This window comes from Crinia signifera, chromosome 6, assembly GCF_055691185.1.
Source record: "Crinia signifera chromosome 6, ASM5569118v1, whole genome shotgun sequence".
Classification (NCBI taxonomy): domain Eukaryota; kingdom Metazoa; phylum Chordata; class Amphibia; order Anura; family Myobatrachidae; genus Crinia; species Crinia signifera.
The window spans coordinates 168,238,039-168,258,955 of record NC_139222.1 but is presented as its reverse complement, the minus strand read 5'-3'; the positions used below and the strand labels follow the sequence as shown (position 1 = coordinate 168,258,955).

Below are 20,917 nucleotides of genomic sequence, written 5' to 3'. Positions count from 1 at the left end.
AGGACCCATGCTGCCAAAATCATACAAAATTGGACAAAAGCAGTGGGGGAGAGGGCAGGAGCAGTCAGGTAGCTAGGTGCATGTGTTTTCCGTAGCTTTCTGCTCGTGACAAGTATATAGTCATAAATCTGCATTTCTGTGTTTACTGTTTGTACTGTGCACAGGTCCAAAGGGGCCTTGCTAGCACTGCTGCTAAAACGTGTGCGGCTCTATTGACTATCCACAGAGTATCTAATGTGGTTAGAGCATGTATTCATCCCCAATTTCAGTTGCGATCCCTGTATTCCACGTACCTGATAACCAAGCCTACAGAACTTCTTAAATTCAATGTAATGCTGTAGGTGTTACCCCCTCCTGCTAATGGGAAAGGTTTTGCATAGTCCTCACCAAGTCAAACTATTGTGGTGCTGGGCAGGCATTGGCATTTCCCAGTATTAGTTACACTTTGCTGATAGAGCTAGCCTGCCAATCAAATACAGAATCCCTTGAAGAGCGCTCTTAAAAGGTTGGTGAATTGTGGTGCTACTAAAATCTGTGTCGAAAAACGTAATGGCTGCATAGGCATGGAGGAGATTAAACATGATAGCTGGGTGTGACCTTAGAGGTCATGTGACATGGAGAGCCTATGGCTACCTTGAATTTGGGTTGTTGGCTCTGATCATTACTCTGGGAGTAGGAGGAGTCTTCCTCTTCTTCCAGAAAAATTTTCTGAGTGAGTACTCGTTTTTTCTGCTCTGCAGTTTAGGCCCACTTAAATTGCATTCCACCCCTAGTTCTGTGCCCCCATATCGGTAGGAACATGTCCCGCTCTGCCCCCAGTCGCTCAAGGCGTGCTGTGAGGCCGCCCGCCCGCTTTGCGGAGGCCTTGGGTTCAGGGAGGGGGGCTGCGTCCTCACCTCATGAAGGCAGTCCTGGTCTGCATGCCGCTGGGGGCTCCGGGGGAAGGCGCGGGGGCAGCGTGGCTGATGCTGCGGTCTCTGCGCTCCCTGACGTGGAGCTGGCGGTGGCTGGCGGGCGGGGGGCGTCGCGAGGCGGGCGCGCTGGTTCAGCAAGCGCCCGCCGCGGCCTTGCCTTGGTTGAGAGCAGCTTTCCCATGGCTTTCCAGGCGTCCGGGCGAGGTAGGGGACGCCTCAGCACTGCGGCCGGGCGCTCGGGGAGAGGCCGCGTGACGGGGCTTGCAGTGCAGCGGGCGCCGGCTGATGACGGCGGTCCGCGGCGTGTGCAGCCGGCCAGACGCGGCAGAGCCGCATCTCGCGGTGGGCGCAGGTCTGTGGACCGCGCCCGCCGCTCGGCTCGCGGGTCAGGGAGCACGGGAGGCGGCAGGGGCTCAAATAGCGCTGCTGAAGCTAGCGTGATGGCTAGCCCAGACCGGCGGCCATTACGCAGCTCAGCGCGTGCAGGCAATATGGCGCCCGGGTCTAGTCACCCTGGAGGCCGCAGGGGGGTGTTAGACAGTGCTGACACAAGGTCAGAGGGCCGGTCAGGGGAGTCTCAGAGGGGCATCTCCCCTTCCCCTGATCCTGAGACCCCCATGTATGGCTATAGGCCATCGTGGGATAGGCAGAGTAATGACGAATATGATGGGACTCAGGCTCCCCCTGGATCAAGGGGTAACAGCAGCACTGCGAGTAGTAGGTTGCCCAGGAGTGCTAACAGGGATGGGGATCCCGCAAGGGGGTCCAGCAATACACGCAGGCGTTCTCCTGCGGCATTTGATCCTGCCTTATTATCTGCTGCGTTATCATCAATGGCGGGGGCTCTGGCTCCCCTGATAGAGGTTAGTCCTGGGGAGGCCAGTACATCACAGTCTGCCAATCGCAGATCTTCTGCTAGGGGGCAAGCCATTCCTGGTTGCGCGGAATTTGTAAGGGCTTTTAGGAACATCAGCCCCTCTGAGCACAGTCCCAGGTCTAGATCTTCTCGCAGGCAGGACGATAACGTTTCCTCTAGTGGGCGCAGGTCGGGCCGGGGCAGGGCTGGAAGGCCCTCCCGGTCTTTGTCTGTTGTTTCCTCAGATCCTGATGAGGGAGAGGCTGAACCCGTGGACGAAGGAGAGGCAGATTTGGAGGATGACACGGATGACGACACCTGGGCGGCACAGCCCGAATCTACAGGTGAGGAGAATACTGATGAGGGGGCTGGTTCAGTGGCGTACTCATCCACAGTGGGGTCTGGATCTAGTCGTTTTTCCTCTTCCTCCTCCTCCTCATCTGCTGGTGGGTCTGATGTAGGCAGTGCTAAGAAGGCGCGCAAGCAGGCTGCCAAATATGCTAAAAAGGAGGCGGGTCGTCAGGCCCTCAGTCGCAAGCGTAAGCGGGCAGCATCAATTACTAAGAGGGAGCGCAAGCGCCGCAATTTGCCAGGGGTCGTACACTGCGACTACACCGCTGTGCTTAGGGGTCTTAGGGAAAGCTGTAGGTCAAAGATTCAGAAAGGGGAATTTGTGGACTTGTTCAGTCTAACTGACGAGTCCAAAAAAGCCTACAAAGCTGCTAAGGCAAAGGGAGGCATAGGAGCGGAGGCTTTCCGCTCCTATGATAATTGGCTGGCGGGATTCTGTGTCTTCTCCGCATGTTATCTGGAGGATAGGCCAAGGGAACATATGAACATCATTCGATACATTCACATGGTCCATGAGATGAGACGCACATACGGTGGGGTAGCGTGGAGGACGTACGATGAGCAGTTCCGCCGCAAGCAGGACTGCTTACATGTCATAGATTTTGGGTGTAAGGACGTTGAAGTCTGGATGGCCCTCACCAGGACTCCCGTGGAGGCGGTGGAGAGCACGCGAGCTATTGTCGCTCCAACTCCCGCCACAGCGGTGACTCAGCGTACCATAGGGAGTGACTCTGCCGGGCCGAGGCGTTTCCCCACAGGCGGTAGGTCCTTTACACCGGGTGCTGCCAAGGGTAAATGCTACGGCTTTAACAACTCCTTCTGCAATCAGGGGCAGCGATGCCGTTACAAGCACGTCTGCATCAACTGTTCAGGGAATCACCCGGCATTTAACTGCTTTCGAGGAGGCCGCCCCTCTCGAGGGGCGGTTGCCTCGGCAGCACCAAGGCCTGCCACGTCAGGCAACCCTAGATAGAGCCTTTACTCCGGTAAGGGTGGAGGCCATGTCACCATGGCTCCGCCAATACCCGGACAGAGATTCCGCTGTTTTTCTTTTACAAGGTTTTGCTGAGGGTTTTCACCTCCCTATACAGAGTGAAGTGGCTGGGGGAAAGTTCAGAAACCTTCAGTCTGCTCGCGCCTTGTCCTCAGTTTTAAGGGACAAGGTTGACAACGAGCTGCGTTTAGGTCGCATGGCCGGGCCCTTCCCTTCTTCTCCCCTGCCCAATTTAATTCTATCCCCCGTTGGGGTAGTGCCTAAGAAAGTTCCTGGTAAGTACAGACTTATCCAGCACCTTTCTTATCCAGCAGGCTCATCGGTTAACGATGCCATCCCGGAGGAATTCTGTTCAGTGACCTATCAGTCGTTTGATGACGCACTAGAGATGGTCCGGGCCAACGGTGCGGGGGCACTGATGGCAAAGGTTGATATTGAATCGGCTTTTCGTCTCATGCCCTTGCACCCCGATTCTTTTAGGTACATGGGCTTCCGCATAGGTGAGGAGTACTTCATCGACAAGTGTTTGCCGATGGGGTGCTCTGTATCCTGTGCCTTTTTCGAGAGGTTCAGTAGCTTTTTGCATTGGTGCGTGGAGAGATCATCGGGGATGAGCGGGATCGCTCACTACCTGGATGATTTCCTTTGCGTTGGCCCTGCTGGTTCCAAAAACTGCACGGTATTGTTAGAGACGCTTCGTGCTGTCTTCTCGCAGTTTGGGGTGCCTATTGCAGATGACAAAACCGAGGGCCCTACTACCTGCCTGTCTTTCCTGGGGATCCAGATAGACACAGTTTTGGGACATTGCTGTTTACCTCTGGAGAAAGTTGCCAAACTGAAAGGAGTCATTGACGCATGCTGTGATTCCCGTAAGATTACGTTGCGACAGGCTCAATCGCTACTAGGCCAGCTTAACTTTGCCTGTAGGGTCATCCCAATGGGTAGGCTGTTCTGTAGGAAGTTAGAGAGAGCAACCTCCGGAGTAGCCAGAGCTCACCACCTAGTGCGGCTATCCGCTGAGATCAGACGCGACCTAGCTGTCTGGGCTACATTCTTAGAGGACTTCAACGGCATTCGCATCTGGCTGGCCCCCGCGATTGACAACTGCTCCCTGCAGCTATTTACTGATGCTGCTGGCGCAACAGGGTTTGGGTGCTTTTTGGACGGTAGTTGGTGCGCGCAGACGTGGCCCCCTTCGTGGTCTGCTAAGGGCCTCACGAAGGACATGTTGCTCCTCGAGCTGTTCCCCATCATGGTGGCAATGGAAATCTGGGGCGCACGGCTTGCTAATCGCAGTGTACTCTTTTGGTGCGACAACTACAGCACAGTGCATGCGATTAACAACCAAAAGGCCAAGTCGCTCTTAGTACTAAGAGTGTTGTCGCAGCTATTTCTGCAATGTCTACGTTTTAACATCCTCTTTAGAGCTAGGCATGTCCCGGGCACTCAGAACGGAGTGGCTGACGCGCTTTCGCGATTTCAGTGGGAACGTTTTAGAGAGCTGGCTCCTTATGCTGACGCTGTTGGGGTCTCGTGCCCGGTTTATATTTGGCAGGTCATCAGCCCGGACTGGAGGGGCTAGCGGAATTATCGGTAGCGCCGGCTACTCTTAGAACATACCGCCAGGCTTGGTCGGAGTGGGAGGCTTTTTCTGGAGGGTCAGCACAGCCAGGTACGCGGGGTAGTAAGCTATTCCTATCTTTTGTCTGGGGTCTGTACAAGGCAGGTAAATCCAGAGCTGTCGCAGCACGGTACCTGGCGGGAATATCATTTTTTGCGCAGCTGAAAGGGAAGCAGGATTTTACAAAGTGCTTCCTAGTGCGTAGGGCCTTGAAGGGTTGGGCTCGCATTGCTCCTGTGGCTCCGGATTGCAGGCGCCCCATTAGCTTCCCTCTTTTGTTATCCTTGTTGGATAAAATTAGTTTGTTTGCGGACTCTGAGTTCGAGACGCTACTGTTCAGTTTAGCCTTTTCCATGGCGTTCCATGGGGCTTTTAGAATATTGGAGCTGGTTGCGGCATCGAAGGTTAAGGTTGCTGCGCTGTTATGTACAGACATTCGCATAGATTCAGGGTCTTTATGGTGCAGGATTAGGCGATCCAAAACTGACCAAGCAGCGAGAGGGACGTGGGTGCATATGGCCTCGGTGATACCCAATTCAGCTTGTCCGGTGGCAATGGCCGAGCGTTATACACTGGTACGACCAACAGGGGCTGAGTCATGGTTGGTACATTACGATGGGTCTCCCTTGACTAGATATCAATTTACATGGATGCTCAGGAAATGCTTGGGTAGCCTGGGTTTGTCGCCAGGGGAATTCGGCACCCACTCCTTCAGAATTGGAGCTGCAACATCTGCTGCCAGCGCGGGTCGGTCAGTTAGGGAAATTAAGAGGCTAGGGCGTTGGCGCTCAGCGACATACAGAAAGTATATTAGGCCTCACCTCCTGCCCTGAACGGTCTGTGCATGTATGGTTTCCAGCTGTGTGGTTGTACTCCTATGTTACCCCTGCCCGATTGTTTCCTACTCGGGGATTAGCCACGCTCTGTTGTTGGGCCAGCGTCCGGAGTTTTCACGCTTTTTTACCTGAACTGACGGACTGAATTCGGCTATCTCTAATTCGGCTAATTTGGCTCCAATTAAGAGTCCCTCAGCAGGTTCAGACGTTTTTTCCTCCGGCCGAGTAATCCCTTGTTTTCCAAAATCCCATCCAAACCCATTCCTCCCCTTGTTTGTGGCTTCCCTTCTGTGTCCAGGAGTGGCTTCAATTGGTATTGAAGCATTTAAGCACCAAATTGTGCAGAAACCACCAAATTCCTTTTTTTTCTTTTGGCAGACCCTTCTAAAATTAGTGAATTAACGTTCCGGAATTCTAGAGGCAGGTGCTAACTGATTTCAACATCTCCTTCTTTATAGGTGTGGGCTGCGATGCATGCAGAGTATGGATAGTTGGGCACTCCTTTGTGCACTGGGCGGCCAGGTTGATAACTGCAGGCGAGGGCCCCGCGTGTGATTTTGGTCATTTGGTGAGGTGGATGGGCGTGAGAGGAATGTCCTGGCGCGAGCTAAGGGCATTCCTGCTGATGAAGGTGATGAGTTTTGGTTTACCAGAAGTATTGGTGGTGCACCTTGGTGGTAACGATCTCGGGAAAATGTCCCAATTGCAGTTGCGGGCCCTGATTATTGACGACCTGGCTGCCATTAAGGGTGCCTGGCCTGGATGCACCCTGATCTGGTCCTTTGTGGTCCCCCGGTTGTGTTGGAGAGGTGCGAGAGACTGTAGGGCCATAGATGAGGCCAGGAAGAAATTGAATGCAGCGGTTGCGAAATGGGTGATCGGAGCCGGGGGGGCTGTGGTACCACACGAGCGTATAAGGTTTAGGCATCATCAGCTCTTTAGGCCGGACGGGATTCACTTAGTTGAGGAGGGTCTGTATTGGTTCATTGAGGACTTGCTTGCGGTTGTAGGTTCAGTCCTGTGATAGGTGGCGGGCGGGTGCCTCTGGCTAGAGGCCCCGCGTTGGCGGGAAAGAGCGGCAAGTTATTGATTCAAGAGGTTTATCAAGTTAGGTTATTGCGTATTGGGTCATGTTGCGGTGCGCTCGCCTCTCATTTGGCTTAGGCCTTCGCTAGATTACCCGACCGGGGATGGCGAACCCACTCGGAGGAGTGGGCAGCCAGTGCTGTAGGTTGAGTGGATACCGCTTTATATGTTAGACCGATTATGCATGGGTGTTGGGTGGAGCTTAGTTAAAAGCCGCTCTTTTCTGGGCCACCATTAAAATTAAAAAATACAAAAATAAAATAAAAATAAATATAAATAAACAAACAAAATAAAAACAAAAATTAGCATAAAAATTATTTTGAAAATAAAATTCAGCTAACAACTGTTCTGCCAAATTCAAGTCTCCGTGTCTTTATTTATTATATAGAAGTATAAGTATTATGTGACATCAGAACATGCTTGGGGTCACACATCTGCTATTACAATGTTTAGAAAAACGTAATGGCTGCATAGGCATGGAGGAGATTAAACATGATAGCTGGGTGTGACCTTAGAGGTCATGTGACATGGAGAGCCTATGGCTACCTTGAATTTGGGTTGTTGGCTCTGATCATTACTCTGGGAGTAGGAGGAGTCTTCCTCTTCTTCCAGAAAAATTTTCCCCGCCCTCCCAGTTCCTGATGATGTCATATTTAATTAGAGGTTCAGGAACTGAGTTCCTGCTGGTTCCTGCTCAAAAATAGCCCTGCTTGTACATAGGGTGGCCAATCCCGGGATCGGGATCGGCGGGATCCCGGGATTTGGCCCCAAAATGTCCGGGATTTGAATCCCGGGATTGGACTATCCAATCCCGGGATTTCGGGATTGTACAGTCTATTGCCGGGCAGCGTCTGAGCACACGCTCAGACGCTGCCCGGCTGTTACCGACGCGGGGTACGGCCGAGAGGGGTCAGACGGGGAGAGTGTCCGTGACACTGACTGGAGGGGAGGGGTGACGAGCGGGTTTCAGCGCCGGAGGTGCAGCGCTGTGGCCTGCGCAGCGTGACCGCGTGACCTATGGGTCACGCTGCGCAGGCCGCAGTGCTGCACCTCCGGCGCTAGAACACACTCACGGGCCACGGCCGCACACAGCATTCCTCTTTGTCAGCCACCACCTGCCCCGCTCACCACTCATGGGACGGACGCTGCAAGCCCCGCTCCACCACTCCTGGGGGACAGCCGCCGCCAGCCCCGCTCCACCACTCATGGGACGGACGCTGCAAGCCCCGCTCCACCACTCCTGGGGGACAGCCGCCGCCAGACAGACGCCGCCACTCATGGGACGGACGCTGCAAGCCCCGCTCCACCACTCCTGGGGGACAGCCGCCGCCAGCCCCGCTCCACCACTCATGGGACGGACGCTGCAAGCCCCGCTCCACCACTCCTGGGGGACAGCCGCCGCCAGACAGACGCCGCCAGCCCCGCTCCACCACTCATGGGGGACAGCCGCTGCAAGCCCCGCTCCACCACTCCTGGGGGACAGCCGCCGCCAGCCCGCTCCACCGCACTAAAGTAAGGGGGACAGGGGCGGTTTTCTTTTAGGGATGCCAATCCCGGGATCCCGGGAATCCCGGGATTGAGCATTTTTCAATCCCGATTCCCGGGATTGAAAAAATGCCCCGGGATTGGCATCCCTACTTGTACATAAACAGGCCCCTAAACACCCAAACAGTTCACTGGACAGGTCCTGTTTTGCTTGTGGTAATTATTCCATCTCAAATTTAAGACCAATTGTGAAATACTTTAGAAATGTTATAAACGTTAGAACTGGTTTCTTCTACTTTCTAAAAAGGCAAATATGCTAGAATGTAGAAATTGCCAAACGTGACAGGCTTGTGTATGACAAACCACATTTATACGGTGGTCAGCAATGCTTACATTAAATAGATGACCTTTAGTGGACTACTGTTAAAACAAAAATGTGAGTTTAGAAGAAACATGTAATACATTATAAAAAATGCATATACAGCACCTATAAGTATAATATAATACCAACATGGTTGCTCAGTGCACAGTTGAAGCAAAACTGAAATATCTCCAACACAAATTGACCAACTGCACCTTAGGTTTCAAATATGAACTTATGATTGTATTTATTTATTTATGATTTTTTTTCTTTTTCCAATAGCTCCTGTTTGGTTGTAACGTGTTTGTCCAGCATGAAGCAATGCTAGTCTTGTTCTTCCTATAACAAGCTTTGGTTTGCTTCCTTTTTAGTTCTTATAAGCACTTATCTCCCTCTGGCCATTAACCCTGAATTTCACTTTCCTGCACTTTTTTCCGGGTTTGCTTTCTTCATTCCATTCTCCTATTACTCTGTCCGTTAACCCATTCCCCCTTTATATGAGAATTTTAGTTACACTCCTCCTAATCCTGTTTTCCTCTTCTACTCTTACTCTCCGAAGTCTCCACCCCTTTCCTACTTCTGGCTCTCAGCTGAATTCTGTCTCTGTTACAGGATCTGCATGCTGCCCCTATCTACTGACTGGTGGGACAGAGGCAACTGAGAGTGTGGAAAGGACAGGTGAGCCTCACTAAAGAAAAGATCAATACGTGGCAGACATACGCAATAGTAGACTGAAGTATTACAATTTTTACAAACTTATAGTTTATAACACAATACATTTGAAATGATTGATGTTCTATATGGCAACTTACAGATCTTTTTTTACTCCACAGATGTTTTCTTATAACCGTTAACATTACTCAACCCTATCTTAAGAAATTTGTATCCGTTTAACTGTTGCTGCGTGTAACATGATTGACCGTATCTGCTGACTCATATACATGTGTGTCTCTGTATACTAAAACCTTAACCCATTACATACCAGGGGTTTTATATGGGGGCAATTCAATTATTATGCAGGAGTTTTGCTTCAGAGCAAAGTGCTATTCAACTAATTCTTGTGACAGACTTGGGGTCTATTTACTAAGCTTTGGACATAGATAAAGTGGAGAGAGATAAAGTTCCAACAAGCACCATTTCAAACACCCCCTGTAACATGGCAGTTAGGAGCTGATTGGTTGGTACACTATCTCTAAAATATCTCTCTCCTAGGCTAAGTAAATAGAACCCATTATGGTGTCTGAGAATTAGCAGCGTTAAGCAGCTTCTGCCATGCTAAGTGATGGGCACATGTAAGTAATAAGTACCTTTTGTTTATATAGCACACAGGATGCAAGGCGCTTTACAGGCATCAAAAACAATGCACATAATACTTAGGATTTAGGTAGTACAGCAATAGACAAGTAAGCATAACACAGTGTTGGTGCAGGCTAGGGATGCCAATCCCGGGGCATTTTTTCAATCCCGGAATTCGGGATTGAAAAATGCCCAATCCTGGGATTCCCTTCTCTAATACAAAAACTCACCGCAGCCGCCCGCGTATTTACTTACAGGTGCGGTGCGGCTGGGCGGGTGGGCGATGGAGCTGGGAGGATGCAGCCTGGGTGGGTGTCGGGCGATGGTATGGGGTCCGAATGCAGGCACTGGCAGCCTGGGTGGGTAGACGGTCTCATGGATGCGGCGGGAGGTCAGCACGGTGCGCCCAGGATGATGAGGTGGCAGTTGTGTGGCCTGCGCAGCGTGACCTCTGATGTCGTCACGCTGTGCAGAGCTGCACTCCCGGGACGGGAGAAGCCGGGCAGCGTCTGAGCACAAGCTCAGATGCTGCCGGGCATTAGACTGCGCATGCGCAGTCTAATCCCGAAATCCCGGGATTGGAAACTCCAATCCCGGAATTGAAATCCCGGTGTTTTAGGGGCTAAATACCAGGATCCCGCCGATCCCGCCGATCCCGGGATTGGCCACCCTAGTGCAGGCATTTTGGATAACTTTCACAAGTTGTGTATTCCACCAGAACAAGGTACCATGTGAGGCAGCCATCTTGAACGCACTGCATAAAATTACCCAAGGTGGAATAGGTTACCCTTAGAAGGAAATTACACAAAATGTGGTGATTGCAGGGTAGAGTAGGGTCCCAATAAGACAGTCAGGTCTGTGTATTTTTGATCCCATCCACAAGTGTACCAGATGAGGCAGCCTTGTTGGGCGCACTACAAAGGTTACACTGTGGGAGGTGAGACATGCAAGTGCCCAATGCAGATATGGGTAAGCGGATGCTTGTGTAGTAGTATGATATACAGTGTATGGAAACATCCATGTGAAGCACATCTTGCCTGCAGAGGAACCATCCGAGGCAACCAGCTCGGGTGCACTGTGTAGGTCACTGCTGGCAGGGTGTGCAATCCGCGGAGGTACACATTGCAGGAATAGCACATGGGGGGATAGGAGTATGCTGTGTGTGGGGGTACACATTAATATCTTTGCAGGAACCAGGAAAGGGTGAAGCTTTAGGAATAATAATATTGATATAAATTACCTTGTCTCATGTAAGGATGCCAATTCCGGGGCATTTTTTCAATCCCGGGATCCGGGATTGGAAAAATGCTCAATCTCGGGATTCCCGGGATCCTGGGATTGGCATCCCTAGTTGTGTCAGGCGTGTCTCATACCCACCCCCACACCGGCCGACCCGCACATTTACTTACATTAGCGGACGGTTGGCCGGGAGTGGAGTGGGTTCGGAGGTGCACGGTGCCTCCAGGCTTATGCACCTCCTCCTCAGCAGACAGCACAGCAGCCGGAGAAGAAGCAGACGGCCGAGCAGAGGAGAAGAGACGAGCATGCAGATGAGAGTGGAAGGGGGTGGGCACAGGAGAAGGCTGCATCAGAGTGGGCGGTGTGCCCTGCGCAGCGTGACCTCTACTGTCACGCTATGCAGGCCGCACACAGGGGTCAGGATTTGGGAACAGCCGGGCAGCATCTCAGCGAGTGCTCTGACGCTGCCCGGCACGCAGTATAATCCCAAAATCCCAGGATTGGATACTCCAATCCCGGGATTGAAATTCCAGACTTTTTGGGGCTAAATCCCGGGATCCCGCCAACCTAGTCTCATGGAAGCAGTATGGGTGAGTGTTAGAAAGTGGGGAGCACATTCAAGTCCACTGGAAGAGCAGTTATGGCATGCCGAGCACTAGTGATCAGATCCAAAGCTATAATTAACATGGAGAGCGTGAGAATAAACCTTCAATGAATGCAGACTGAGGGCTAATTGTTGGTTTAACTGAATAGCTGTTTTTTTCTTGTTTATTTTTTATTTTTTTCACAGTAGTATGTCATATTGCCACATATGTCACTTGTAAGCATCACAAGACAAACATAGACAGAATTATATATTACATATTTTTTAGATTTTATTTCTGAATTGCTGTAACGTATTTTTTATTTTAATTAGCACAAGCAAAACAGGACCTGTCCAGTGAACTGTTTGGGTGTTTAGGGGCCTGTTTATGTACAAGACACAGATTTTAGTAGCACCACAATTCACCAACCTTTTAAGAGCGCTCTTCAAGGGATTCTGTATTTAATTGGCAGGCTAGCTCTATCAGCAAAGTGTAACTAATACTGAGAAATGCCAATGCCTGCCCAGCACCACAATAGTTTGACTTGGTGAGGACTATGCAAAACCTTTCCCATTAGCAGGAGTGGGTAACACCTACAGCATTACATTGAATTTAAGAAGTTCTGTAGGCTTGGTTATCAGGTACGCGGAATACAGGGATCGCAACTGAAATTGGGGATGAATACATGCTCTAACCACATTAGATACTCTGTGGATAGTCAATAGAGCCGCACAAGTTTTAGCAGCAGTGCTAGCAAGGCCCCTTTGGACCTGTGCACAGTACAAACAGTAAACACAGAAATGCAGATTTATGACTATATACTTGTCACGAGCAGAAAGCTACGGAAAACGCATGCACCTAGCTACCTGACTGCTCCTGCCCTCTCCCCCACTGCTTTTGTCCAATTTTGTATGATTTTGGCAGCATGGGTCCTGGGGCATGGATTTGGGAACAGCCGGGCAGCGTCTCAGCGAGTGCTCAGACGCTGCCCGGCACGTAGTATAATCCCAAAATCCCAGGATTGGATACTCCAATCCCGGGATTGAAATTCCAGACTTTTTGGGGCTAAATCCCGGGATCCCGCCAACCTAGTCTCATGGAAGCAGTATGGGTGAGTGTTAGAAAGTGGGGAGCACATTCAAGTCCACTGGAAGTGCAGTTGTGGCATGCCGAGCACTAGTGATCAGATCCAAAGCTATAATTAACATGGAGAGCGTGAGAATAAACCTTCAATGAATGCAGACTGAGGGCTAATTGTTGGTTTAACTGAATAGCTGTTTTTTTCTTGTTTATTTTTTATTTTTTTCACAGTAGTATGTCATATTGCCACATATGTCACTTGTAAGCATCACAAGACAAACATAGACAGAATTATATATTACATATTTTTTAGATATTATTTCTGAATTGCTGTAACGTATTTTTTTTTTAAACATTAGTTTTTATTAGTGTTTTACGATGATGAACAAATAATAGGGTACAGAAGGAAAAATAAAATAAATTAGGGGAGAGGGAAGAACAAAGGAAAAACACACATTGATACAGTCATATTTATACATACATACATAATAGAGGATACTCAAAAAGCAATAAGTGGCGCAGAGAGGCTAGACTATGGAGAGAGATCAGAAGCCATTTCTGTAGTATTTAAGTATGAGCTACGTTCTAGTGGTCCAGTGCTCTGTCCAACCAAGCCATTTGATTAGTGGGTTGGAGCTCGAGGAAGAGTAGTGCACTCCAGCAGTTTCATATTGACAGTGGTATTGAACAGCTTGTTCAATTTGAGGGATAGTGGGGATTCGGGTGGATCGCCAATACTCTGCAATCAAGGTTTTAGATGTAATCAAAATATGGCCCATAACATATCTTTCATTACTAGACAGACTGTTAGATAGGTGAAAAATTGCGAATTTTGGGGTTGGGGAAATAGGGATTTTTTAAACCTTTGAGATTAGTACAAACACCGCAGTCCAGAAATTGGAGATATATTGGCATTCCCAGAATATGTGGAATAGGGAGCCCACATGTCCACATCCTCGCCAGCAAAGATTGGTGTTAGATGGGCTGAATTTATGCAGCAATACTGGAGTCATATATAGACGGTGGAGTAATTTATAATATTGTTTGGTATGGTAGAAACATTTAGACACTCTGAAACAAACTTGAAATATTTGGTGCCACTCTTCTTCACTAATAGATTCAGCCAAATCCTGTTCCCATTTCAGTAAATAGGGAAATTTTATAAATCCCGTCGGTTCCAACAGTAGAATGTACCATCAGGTGATACCCCCTCTACTATTCGCACATGTTAATTTATTCTATATGTACAGAGGGAATGTGGAGACAATGGGCCTTATTTTGGTTCATTCTTTCTGACAAAATCCTTCTTAGATGGGCAAAACCATATGCACTGCAGGTGGGGCAGATGTAACATGTGCAGAGATAATTAGATTTGGGTGGGGTTTTACTTCAAAGTGAGATCTATATTGCAGTGTAAAAATAAAGCAGCCAGTATATTCCCTGCACAGAAACAAAATAACTCACCCAAATCTAATTCACTCTGCACATGTTACATCTGCCCCCCTGCAGTGCACATGGTTTTGCCCATCTAAGAAGGATTTTGTTAGAAAGAATGAAACAAAATAAGGCCCAATATGAGGAGTTGGGTTTTATCAATTTAACATGTATTTTAATGCAGTTAGAGGATGTCTTTCAGTTTCCTTAGATATGCTTTAATGGCTTTCCCAGGGCCAGATTAACAATGGGCCTGATGGAGCTACAGCTCCAGGCCCACTCTCCAAATAGGCCAAATTTCCAACAAGCCCAGGCCCGCATCGATAGCCCCCGGGAACCTGGACATACCACCAGACAAACCTGGAGCGTTTTCCCCATAGGATAACGCGGGACCCTCTTATTCCAACCCCCACCCGGTTCCAACAGCTGCCAGTTCCCACTTCGGCATCACAGAAGCTCACAGAAGCTCGAGGTTGATCTCAGTCGAATCGAAATTGCTGGGCTTCAATCTGATACCAGGCCAGTCCATATGAGTTCATTCAGGGGCTGGCTGGCAACTTTTAGCCTGGGGAGCAAGTCCAGATCACTGGCCCACAAGAAAAAGCGCATTGTTAAATGGAGAATTTTCGTTTGAAAAATATGGATTAATTAAAAAAAAAGATTAGGCCTGGAGTTGATTATACCATAGATACTTTATTATGATAACTTTTACTTATTCTCCCCCTGTATAATAATAATAATAATAATAATAATAATAATAATAACAATAATAATAATAATAGGAAACCACAGGCTGCTACTCCTGTACAACAACAATAACAACAACCCATTCATAATAACAGTATGCTCCTCCTCTATAACAACAGTATGACACCACAGGCTACTCCTCCTCTATAACAACAGGAGGACACAGCAGGCTGCTCCTCTATAACAACAGGAGGACACCCCAGGCTGCTCCTCCATAATAACAGGAAGACACCGCAGGCTGCTCCTCGTCTATAATAACAGGAGGACACCGCAGGCTGCTCCTCCATAATAACAGGAAGACACCGCAGACTGCTCCTCCTCTAGAATAAAAGGAGGACATTGCAGGCTGCTCCTCCTCTATAATAACAGGAGGACACTGCAGGCTGCTCCTCCTCTATAACAACAGGAGGACACCACAGGCTGCTCCTCCTCTATAATAACAGGAGGACACCGCAGGCTGCTCCTCCTCTATAATAACAGGAGGACACCGCAGGCTTCTCCTCCTCTATAATAACAGGAGGACACCGCAGGCTCAACCTTCTCTATAATAACAGGAGTACTCCGCAGGCTGCTCCTCCTCTATAACAGGAGTACACCGCAGGCTGCTCTTCCTCTATAATAACACGAGGACACCGCAGACAAATTTAGATGGATTAATGGGAGAGGAAAAGTTGCAGGGCAATGGTAGATAAAATATATTGTTCTCCATTATGTACCATTGCCCTGCAACTGATTCACAACACTAACAGTATCTACAAACTGTACAGCATTACATACTGATAATTAGAATTAGGCACTGGTAGCACTGACGCCCAACATTTTACTTGAAATCAATTACAAGGGTTTTGGGACGCTTAAGGCAAAAGCAGTGCCAAATACCTAACTGACTGCCATTGGTGATTATTATAATCACCTGTCCTGAGGTGTGGCATCGTCTCCAGGACTATGGTGCTGCTGCGGCTTCTGCCTCTCTGTCCACCTCTGCTCACCGGCTCTCCTAACACATAAGGCGCACAGTCGGGCAGCGTCGGCATCATGATGTTACCTCTGCACTGAGGACATGTCCTCAGTGCAGGGGAGTGGTGACCATGTTCCTGTAGCCACGGCCAGGGCCGTTGACAGGAGGAGGACAATGCGTCCTCAGTGAAGGGGCGGGGGGGATTTTGCGGCCATGTTCCTGCAGCCTCGGCCAGTGCCGCTGACAGGAGAAAGGGCCAGTGGACAATGCATGGGTGGATTATCACCAAGGGGCCCGCAGCAGCAACTGGTAAAGTGGCCCGGGGGGGTACATGGCACCCTGCCCCCTGGCCCAGCCCGCCACTGGGTTCATTGGTTCCAGAGATATTGGGGGTAAACCGATTTTTTTCTGTTCTGAAATGTAATTTCATGGCTGTTCATGTTGTTTCAGGGCAGCTTTCTCCGTAACCAAATCATTTGAAGCCCACTCAAAAGTTCTTCAATATGATATAGGTCTCATGTAAATGGGTCAGTTGGTTCCAAAGATATAGCTGGTTGGTTTAAGGGGGGGATTTCTCTCCCCCTCACACCAGAAAATGCAGTTGCAGGGACTTGGCTGGTGTAAAAGGGGCCAGCCCGGGAATGTGCCTGCATGATCCCGGGACCATATTTCTGGGTTAGTCCCTGCATTTTCTGGTGTGAAAGGGGTATTATTTCAAATAGCCGGGACCTGCAGTGCTCTGAATACAGCCGGGCAGCCCCCTGCTCTCTGCCTGGCTGTCAATGGCTGTCATTTCTGCCCGGCAGCGGCTGTCCCCCAGTTACTGCGAGCATGTATTTCCCCTTGGCAATGAGCATGTACTCCTACATGGCAACGAATATGGAACCCCTGGCAATGAGCATGGAACCCCTGGCAATGAGCATGTAGGTAAGCAGCACTTATGTAGCATAGTCTTTAATAGGCATTATGGTTTTTGGCATAATACGTAAAAGACATTATGGTGTGTGGCTTAACATGTAATGGGCATTATGGTGTCAATTATTAATTTGGTATAGTGTATATTTTGGCTCAATCCATGTGGCAAAATGTGAATTTTGCCTTAATCTGTGTGGCATAAAGTGAATTTTGACTCAATCCATCTGCCATATTATGAATTTTGGCTCAGTCGGTGTGAATTTTGGCTCATTCCATGTGGCATAATTTGTAAGAGGCAAGTACAGTATAAGGGGGTTACTATTGTGTTGCATAATTTGTATAAGGGGTATATGGTGTGGTAAACGTGACCACATACAAGGTGCTGAAATGTTGTCTACCAAGTTTTGACTTTTCCAGGCACATATAATTAGTTGAAAGTATTTATACAAGTAGAGACAAACCCATGAGCAGACCACCCAAACAGAGCATGCCCCCACATTATTAGGTGCTGGCCACAACCTCTATTATTGCGCATAATAGGCCCTTGATCATTTTTAGCTCCAGGCCCATTTAGACCTTAATCTGGCAGTGGGCTTTCCTCAGGGACAAGAAGGACAGAAGAGATTTTACCTTATGCTGACTACATCATCATGGTGCATATTATCACATATAACCCAGACACATGAAGTGATGAGATGCACTGTAATAAGATATGGAGAAGTATTTTTTTAAAGTTTTATGCGAATGGGGGCTAGATGTATGTGGACACATCTGTATGTATGTATGTATGTACAGTGGCGCACGCAGGGGGGTTTTTTGAGTACCCAGAAACCCCCCCAGGAGACTACAGGCCCTAGACTGAAAGCTGAGGGTCCCCTCTTTCCATGGGTACAAGAATTTTAAAAAATCGGCCCTTAGTAACCGGAGATATCTGACTTCAAAGCAGTGGTCCCAATCCAAGCCTGTTAATTGCTCTTCCCAGTCACATATTTCAGGTTCTGTCTGACTTAGAGTTTTTCTCAAAAGCTGGGACTCTCCCCCTTTGATGGACTAGTAGATTGTCTCTACTGTTCCCAGAACCAGAGATATCAGCTTTCCAGCAGCTGGTTACTGCTCCAGCTCCACACACCTGGTATGTAGATTTATATACTTGTTCGCTGATTGCTCTGCCCCCCTGAAATCTGATCCCCTAGTACCAAAAACCATTTGGTAGGTGGGATTCTCTAGTTTTTAATTCTATTAAAATCTAATAAATCTATTTCCGGCAACTGGAGATATCTGCAGTCAAGCAAGCTGTCCTCCCACCAGAAAATTATGAATAATAAGCCCACTACACTATACACCCCTCCTCTGCATATTAAACATCCTCTACCACCCTGGAAGTTATGTATCAGGGCCCCATCATTCAGCCCAATGCCCCTTTCTCCCATCTCATCTCCCACCATCTGTGCAGTAAAGGGGTAATTAGTATAAACTAATGATCCAGGCCCTACATGCTGAGCGGTTGATATAATACCCCCTACCACCAGCGGGACATAAAAGCTGGAGGATCGGTAGGGGCCCCAATACATTTTTATTCTCAGGGGTCTACACTGCTGTTGACGCCCCTGTATGTATGTATACATATATATATATAAGTCCATTCAATCTTTAAATATTTATTAAAAAGTATTTTTTTTCCACACAGTGGTAATAGTTATTTCAGATCTTTGTACATTTCATTGATACATCTCTGGTACATGGAAACAGCAGAAGAAAGTAACCCAACATGTTTTGCCCCTTAGCGGGACTTCATCAGGGGTTAACGGATCTCACGACAAGATTTTGTATAATTTTCACAGGTAGAGACAATTCATAACAGGATTGTTAATAGGTCCTTGTACAAATGAATGACCTATTTCCAATGTCTATGTAGGAGGACCGACTGGTGGGGAAAGATTTTTCTCCAAACAATGTTGCTATAAAAGATTCCTTTCTCCCTTTGAACAACAATTTTCCAAAAAAAGGAGCCTATCGAGGTGGTGTTCAGACACATTCAGACTGAACCAGTGACCAGAGCACATCTACAAAGGGTGAGGATTGCCTCCTGGAGCACCCCTGATTCTGTACTGAATTTATCACCTTTTAAATTGTATTAAGCTGGACCTACCTGATATCCAGCCCTTCAACCAACTGGGGTCCCCCCAGATCCTTTAGGGAGACCGTTATCATCATTTTTATCCACTATAGGTATAGCCACCTCTAAAGGCTCCTTTTTTTGGAAAATTGTTGTTCAAAGGGAGAAAAAAATACTTTTTTTATAAATATTTAAAGATTGAATGGACTTTTTTCCTATGTGCTAGATTTATATTGACTAAGGCTTGGTTGATCTAATTGGAGTGATCAACATTAGGGGCGCCAACCCACTATTGCTCTCCATATTTCCCCCCCTATCCCCCATCCAACAGGGGATTCAGTGAGTAGGGCAGCCCCGTACAAATTGACCATAAATTCTGTGGCGCGACACAAGGGTCTGTTCACCATATATATATATATATATATATATATATATATATATAACAGCAATGGATGATGAAGGCGGCACTCAGGGAATGCAAATGGTAGACACCAAGTGCAGACAAAGTGAATAATTTGACATTCAGTACCAAGCTTGGGAGGCTATCATGGAGGACATGCAGTTCTATATAGTGCTAGTTACAAAAATATTGACAGTCCAAGTAAAACTCAGGTTTTATAGGTTATTATTTTTGAAGAGATATTGTTTCATGTCATAACATTCATCCCTAGTCAGCAGCATATAATGATTAACAGTTAAGGCATGGCATCATTTGGAAGGCTGCTGCAACCATTCCATCAGTGCTAACCTCGGAAATGTCACAAGCACTGAAGTAAATGCTTCTGCTGCCAGATAATGCTGGCGAAACACCAGCAGGGCTGGGGGGGGGGGGTTTAAATCCAAATCACAAATCCCACAAATAACTATTGCTCTGCTCTGCGAAGCAGCCGGTGATCACTGAATAGTCTAGCAGTGTGGGAAAGGGAGCCGGGGAGTTGCTCAGGGAATGTTGGGCATGCCCTCAAAATAAAGAAAATGGGGGTCGTGGTGCTAGGCCCGCCCACGCCCACCGAGGCTCTGTCTCTTTTTCAGATGCAATCAAGCTTCCGGTTGCTGCAGGTCTCTCTTCTCTGATGGGTACAGTTGGGAGGTATGGCAACATTGTTGAAATGTCAATCTCTAATTCCAAATTAAGGTAAATGCCCCCATTAGTTTAAATCCCCCTGTAGAGGTGAGGTGCAGACTTAGCCTTTTATTATATAGGATGTAGTTTGGGTGGACATTGTATTTTACTGCCCTACAGATTTTAGGAATATGGGGCACAGTGCGAAACAAAAAGGGGAAAATTGGAGAATGGAGTAACAATTCTAGAATGGGGAAAGTCAGGGGTTAAAGTGTGGGGCTGAGTTCTACCACCTGTAATTGTAGGGATCTACACCACCACAGCCCTGCACAGTAATTCATACAAAAAGCCTGTAACTCTCTCTGCACATATATATACATATATATATATACAGTGGTCGAAGTGGGCCGGTATACAGCGGTATGTCATACCGGCACTTCTTTGACCACTGACACGGAAGTGCTTTTATTTCATTAAAAAGTGTGCAGCAGGAGGCAGTGGAAGTGGCCAGCCTGCTGCACTGCTGCCGACAGATGTATGGAGGCTGCCCGCTGAAGATATAATCCACCAGCACCCTCCCCCCGCAAATGGTGCCGCCAGTGGCGTAAGTGCCAACGGTGCAAGGGGTGCAGCTGTGGACCGGAGCCGTCTCCAGGACCCGCTGCTCCCCTGTGCCCAGTTTACACAGACTGCACTGCAGAAAGGGCCCCGGCAAACTGTGCTGCTCTCTCCCCCCCAGACGCCGGAAATCTGAGGCACTCTCTCCCCTGGACGCGGCACCCCAGGCACCAGAGATGATCTGCGCAGCCCTCTCCCTGCCCAGCAGCCTTGACACCTCCATCCTCCAGCGGCTGCACCGTGTGTGAATTTCGGGAAGCAGTGCTTGGCCTGCCTTCTGTCTGTGCCTTCTACCCTCTGCTTCCAGCCTGGCGGGCATCCTTAATTCCCATTTAGGATTCCTCTGCTGCCAGTCTCCCCTTC

General features: G+C 48.5%; 1 protein-coding gene across 1 annotated transcript in view; it reads left to right on the top strand.

The window, feature by feature from the left end:
• Nucleotides 1-8,409: 8,409 nt before the first annotated feature.
• SLC16A5 (solute carrier family 16 member 5) overlaps nucleotides 8,410-20,917 on the top strand; it is a 36,536-nt gene continuing 24,028 nt past the window's right edge. Inside the window, exon 1 of the mRNA XM_083148045.1 lies at nucleotides 8,410-9,182. The gene's annotated coding sequence lies outside the window, so the exon portion shown is untranslated. The remainder of the gene's footprint in view (nucleotides 9,183-20,917) is intronic.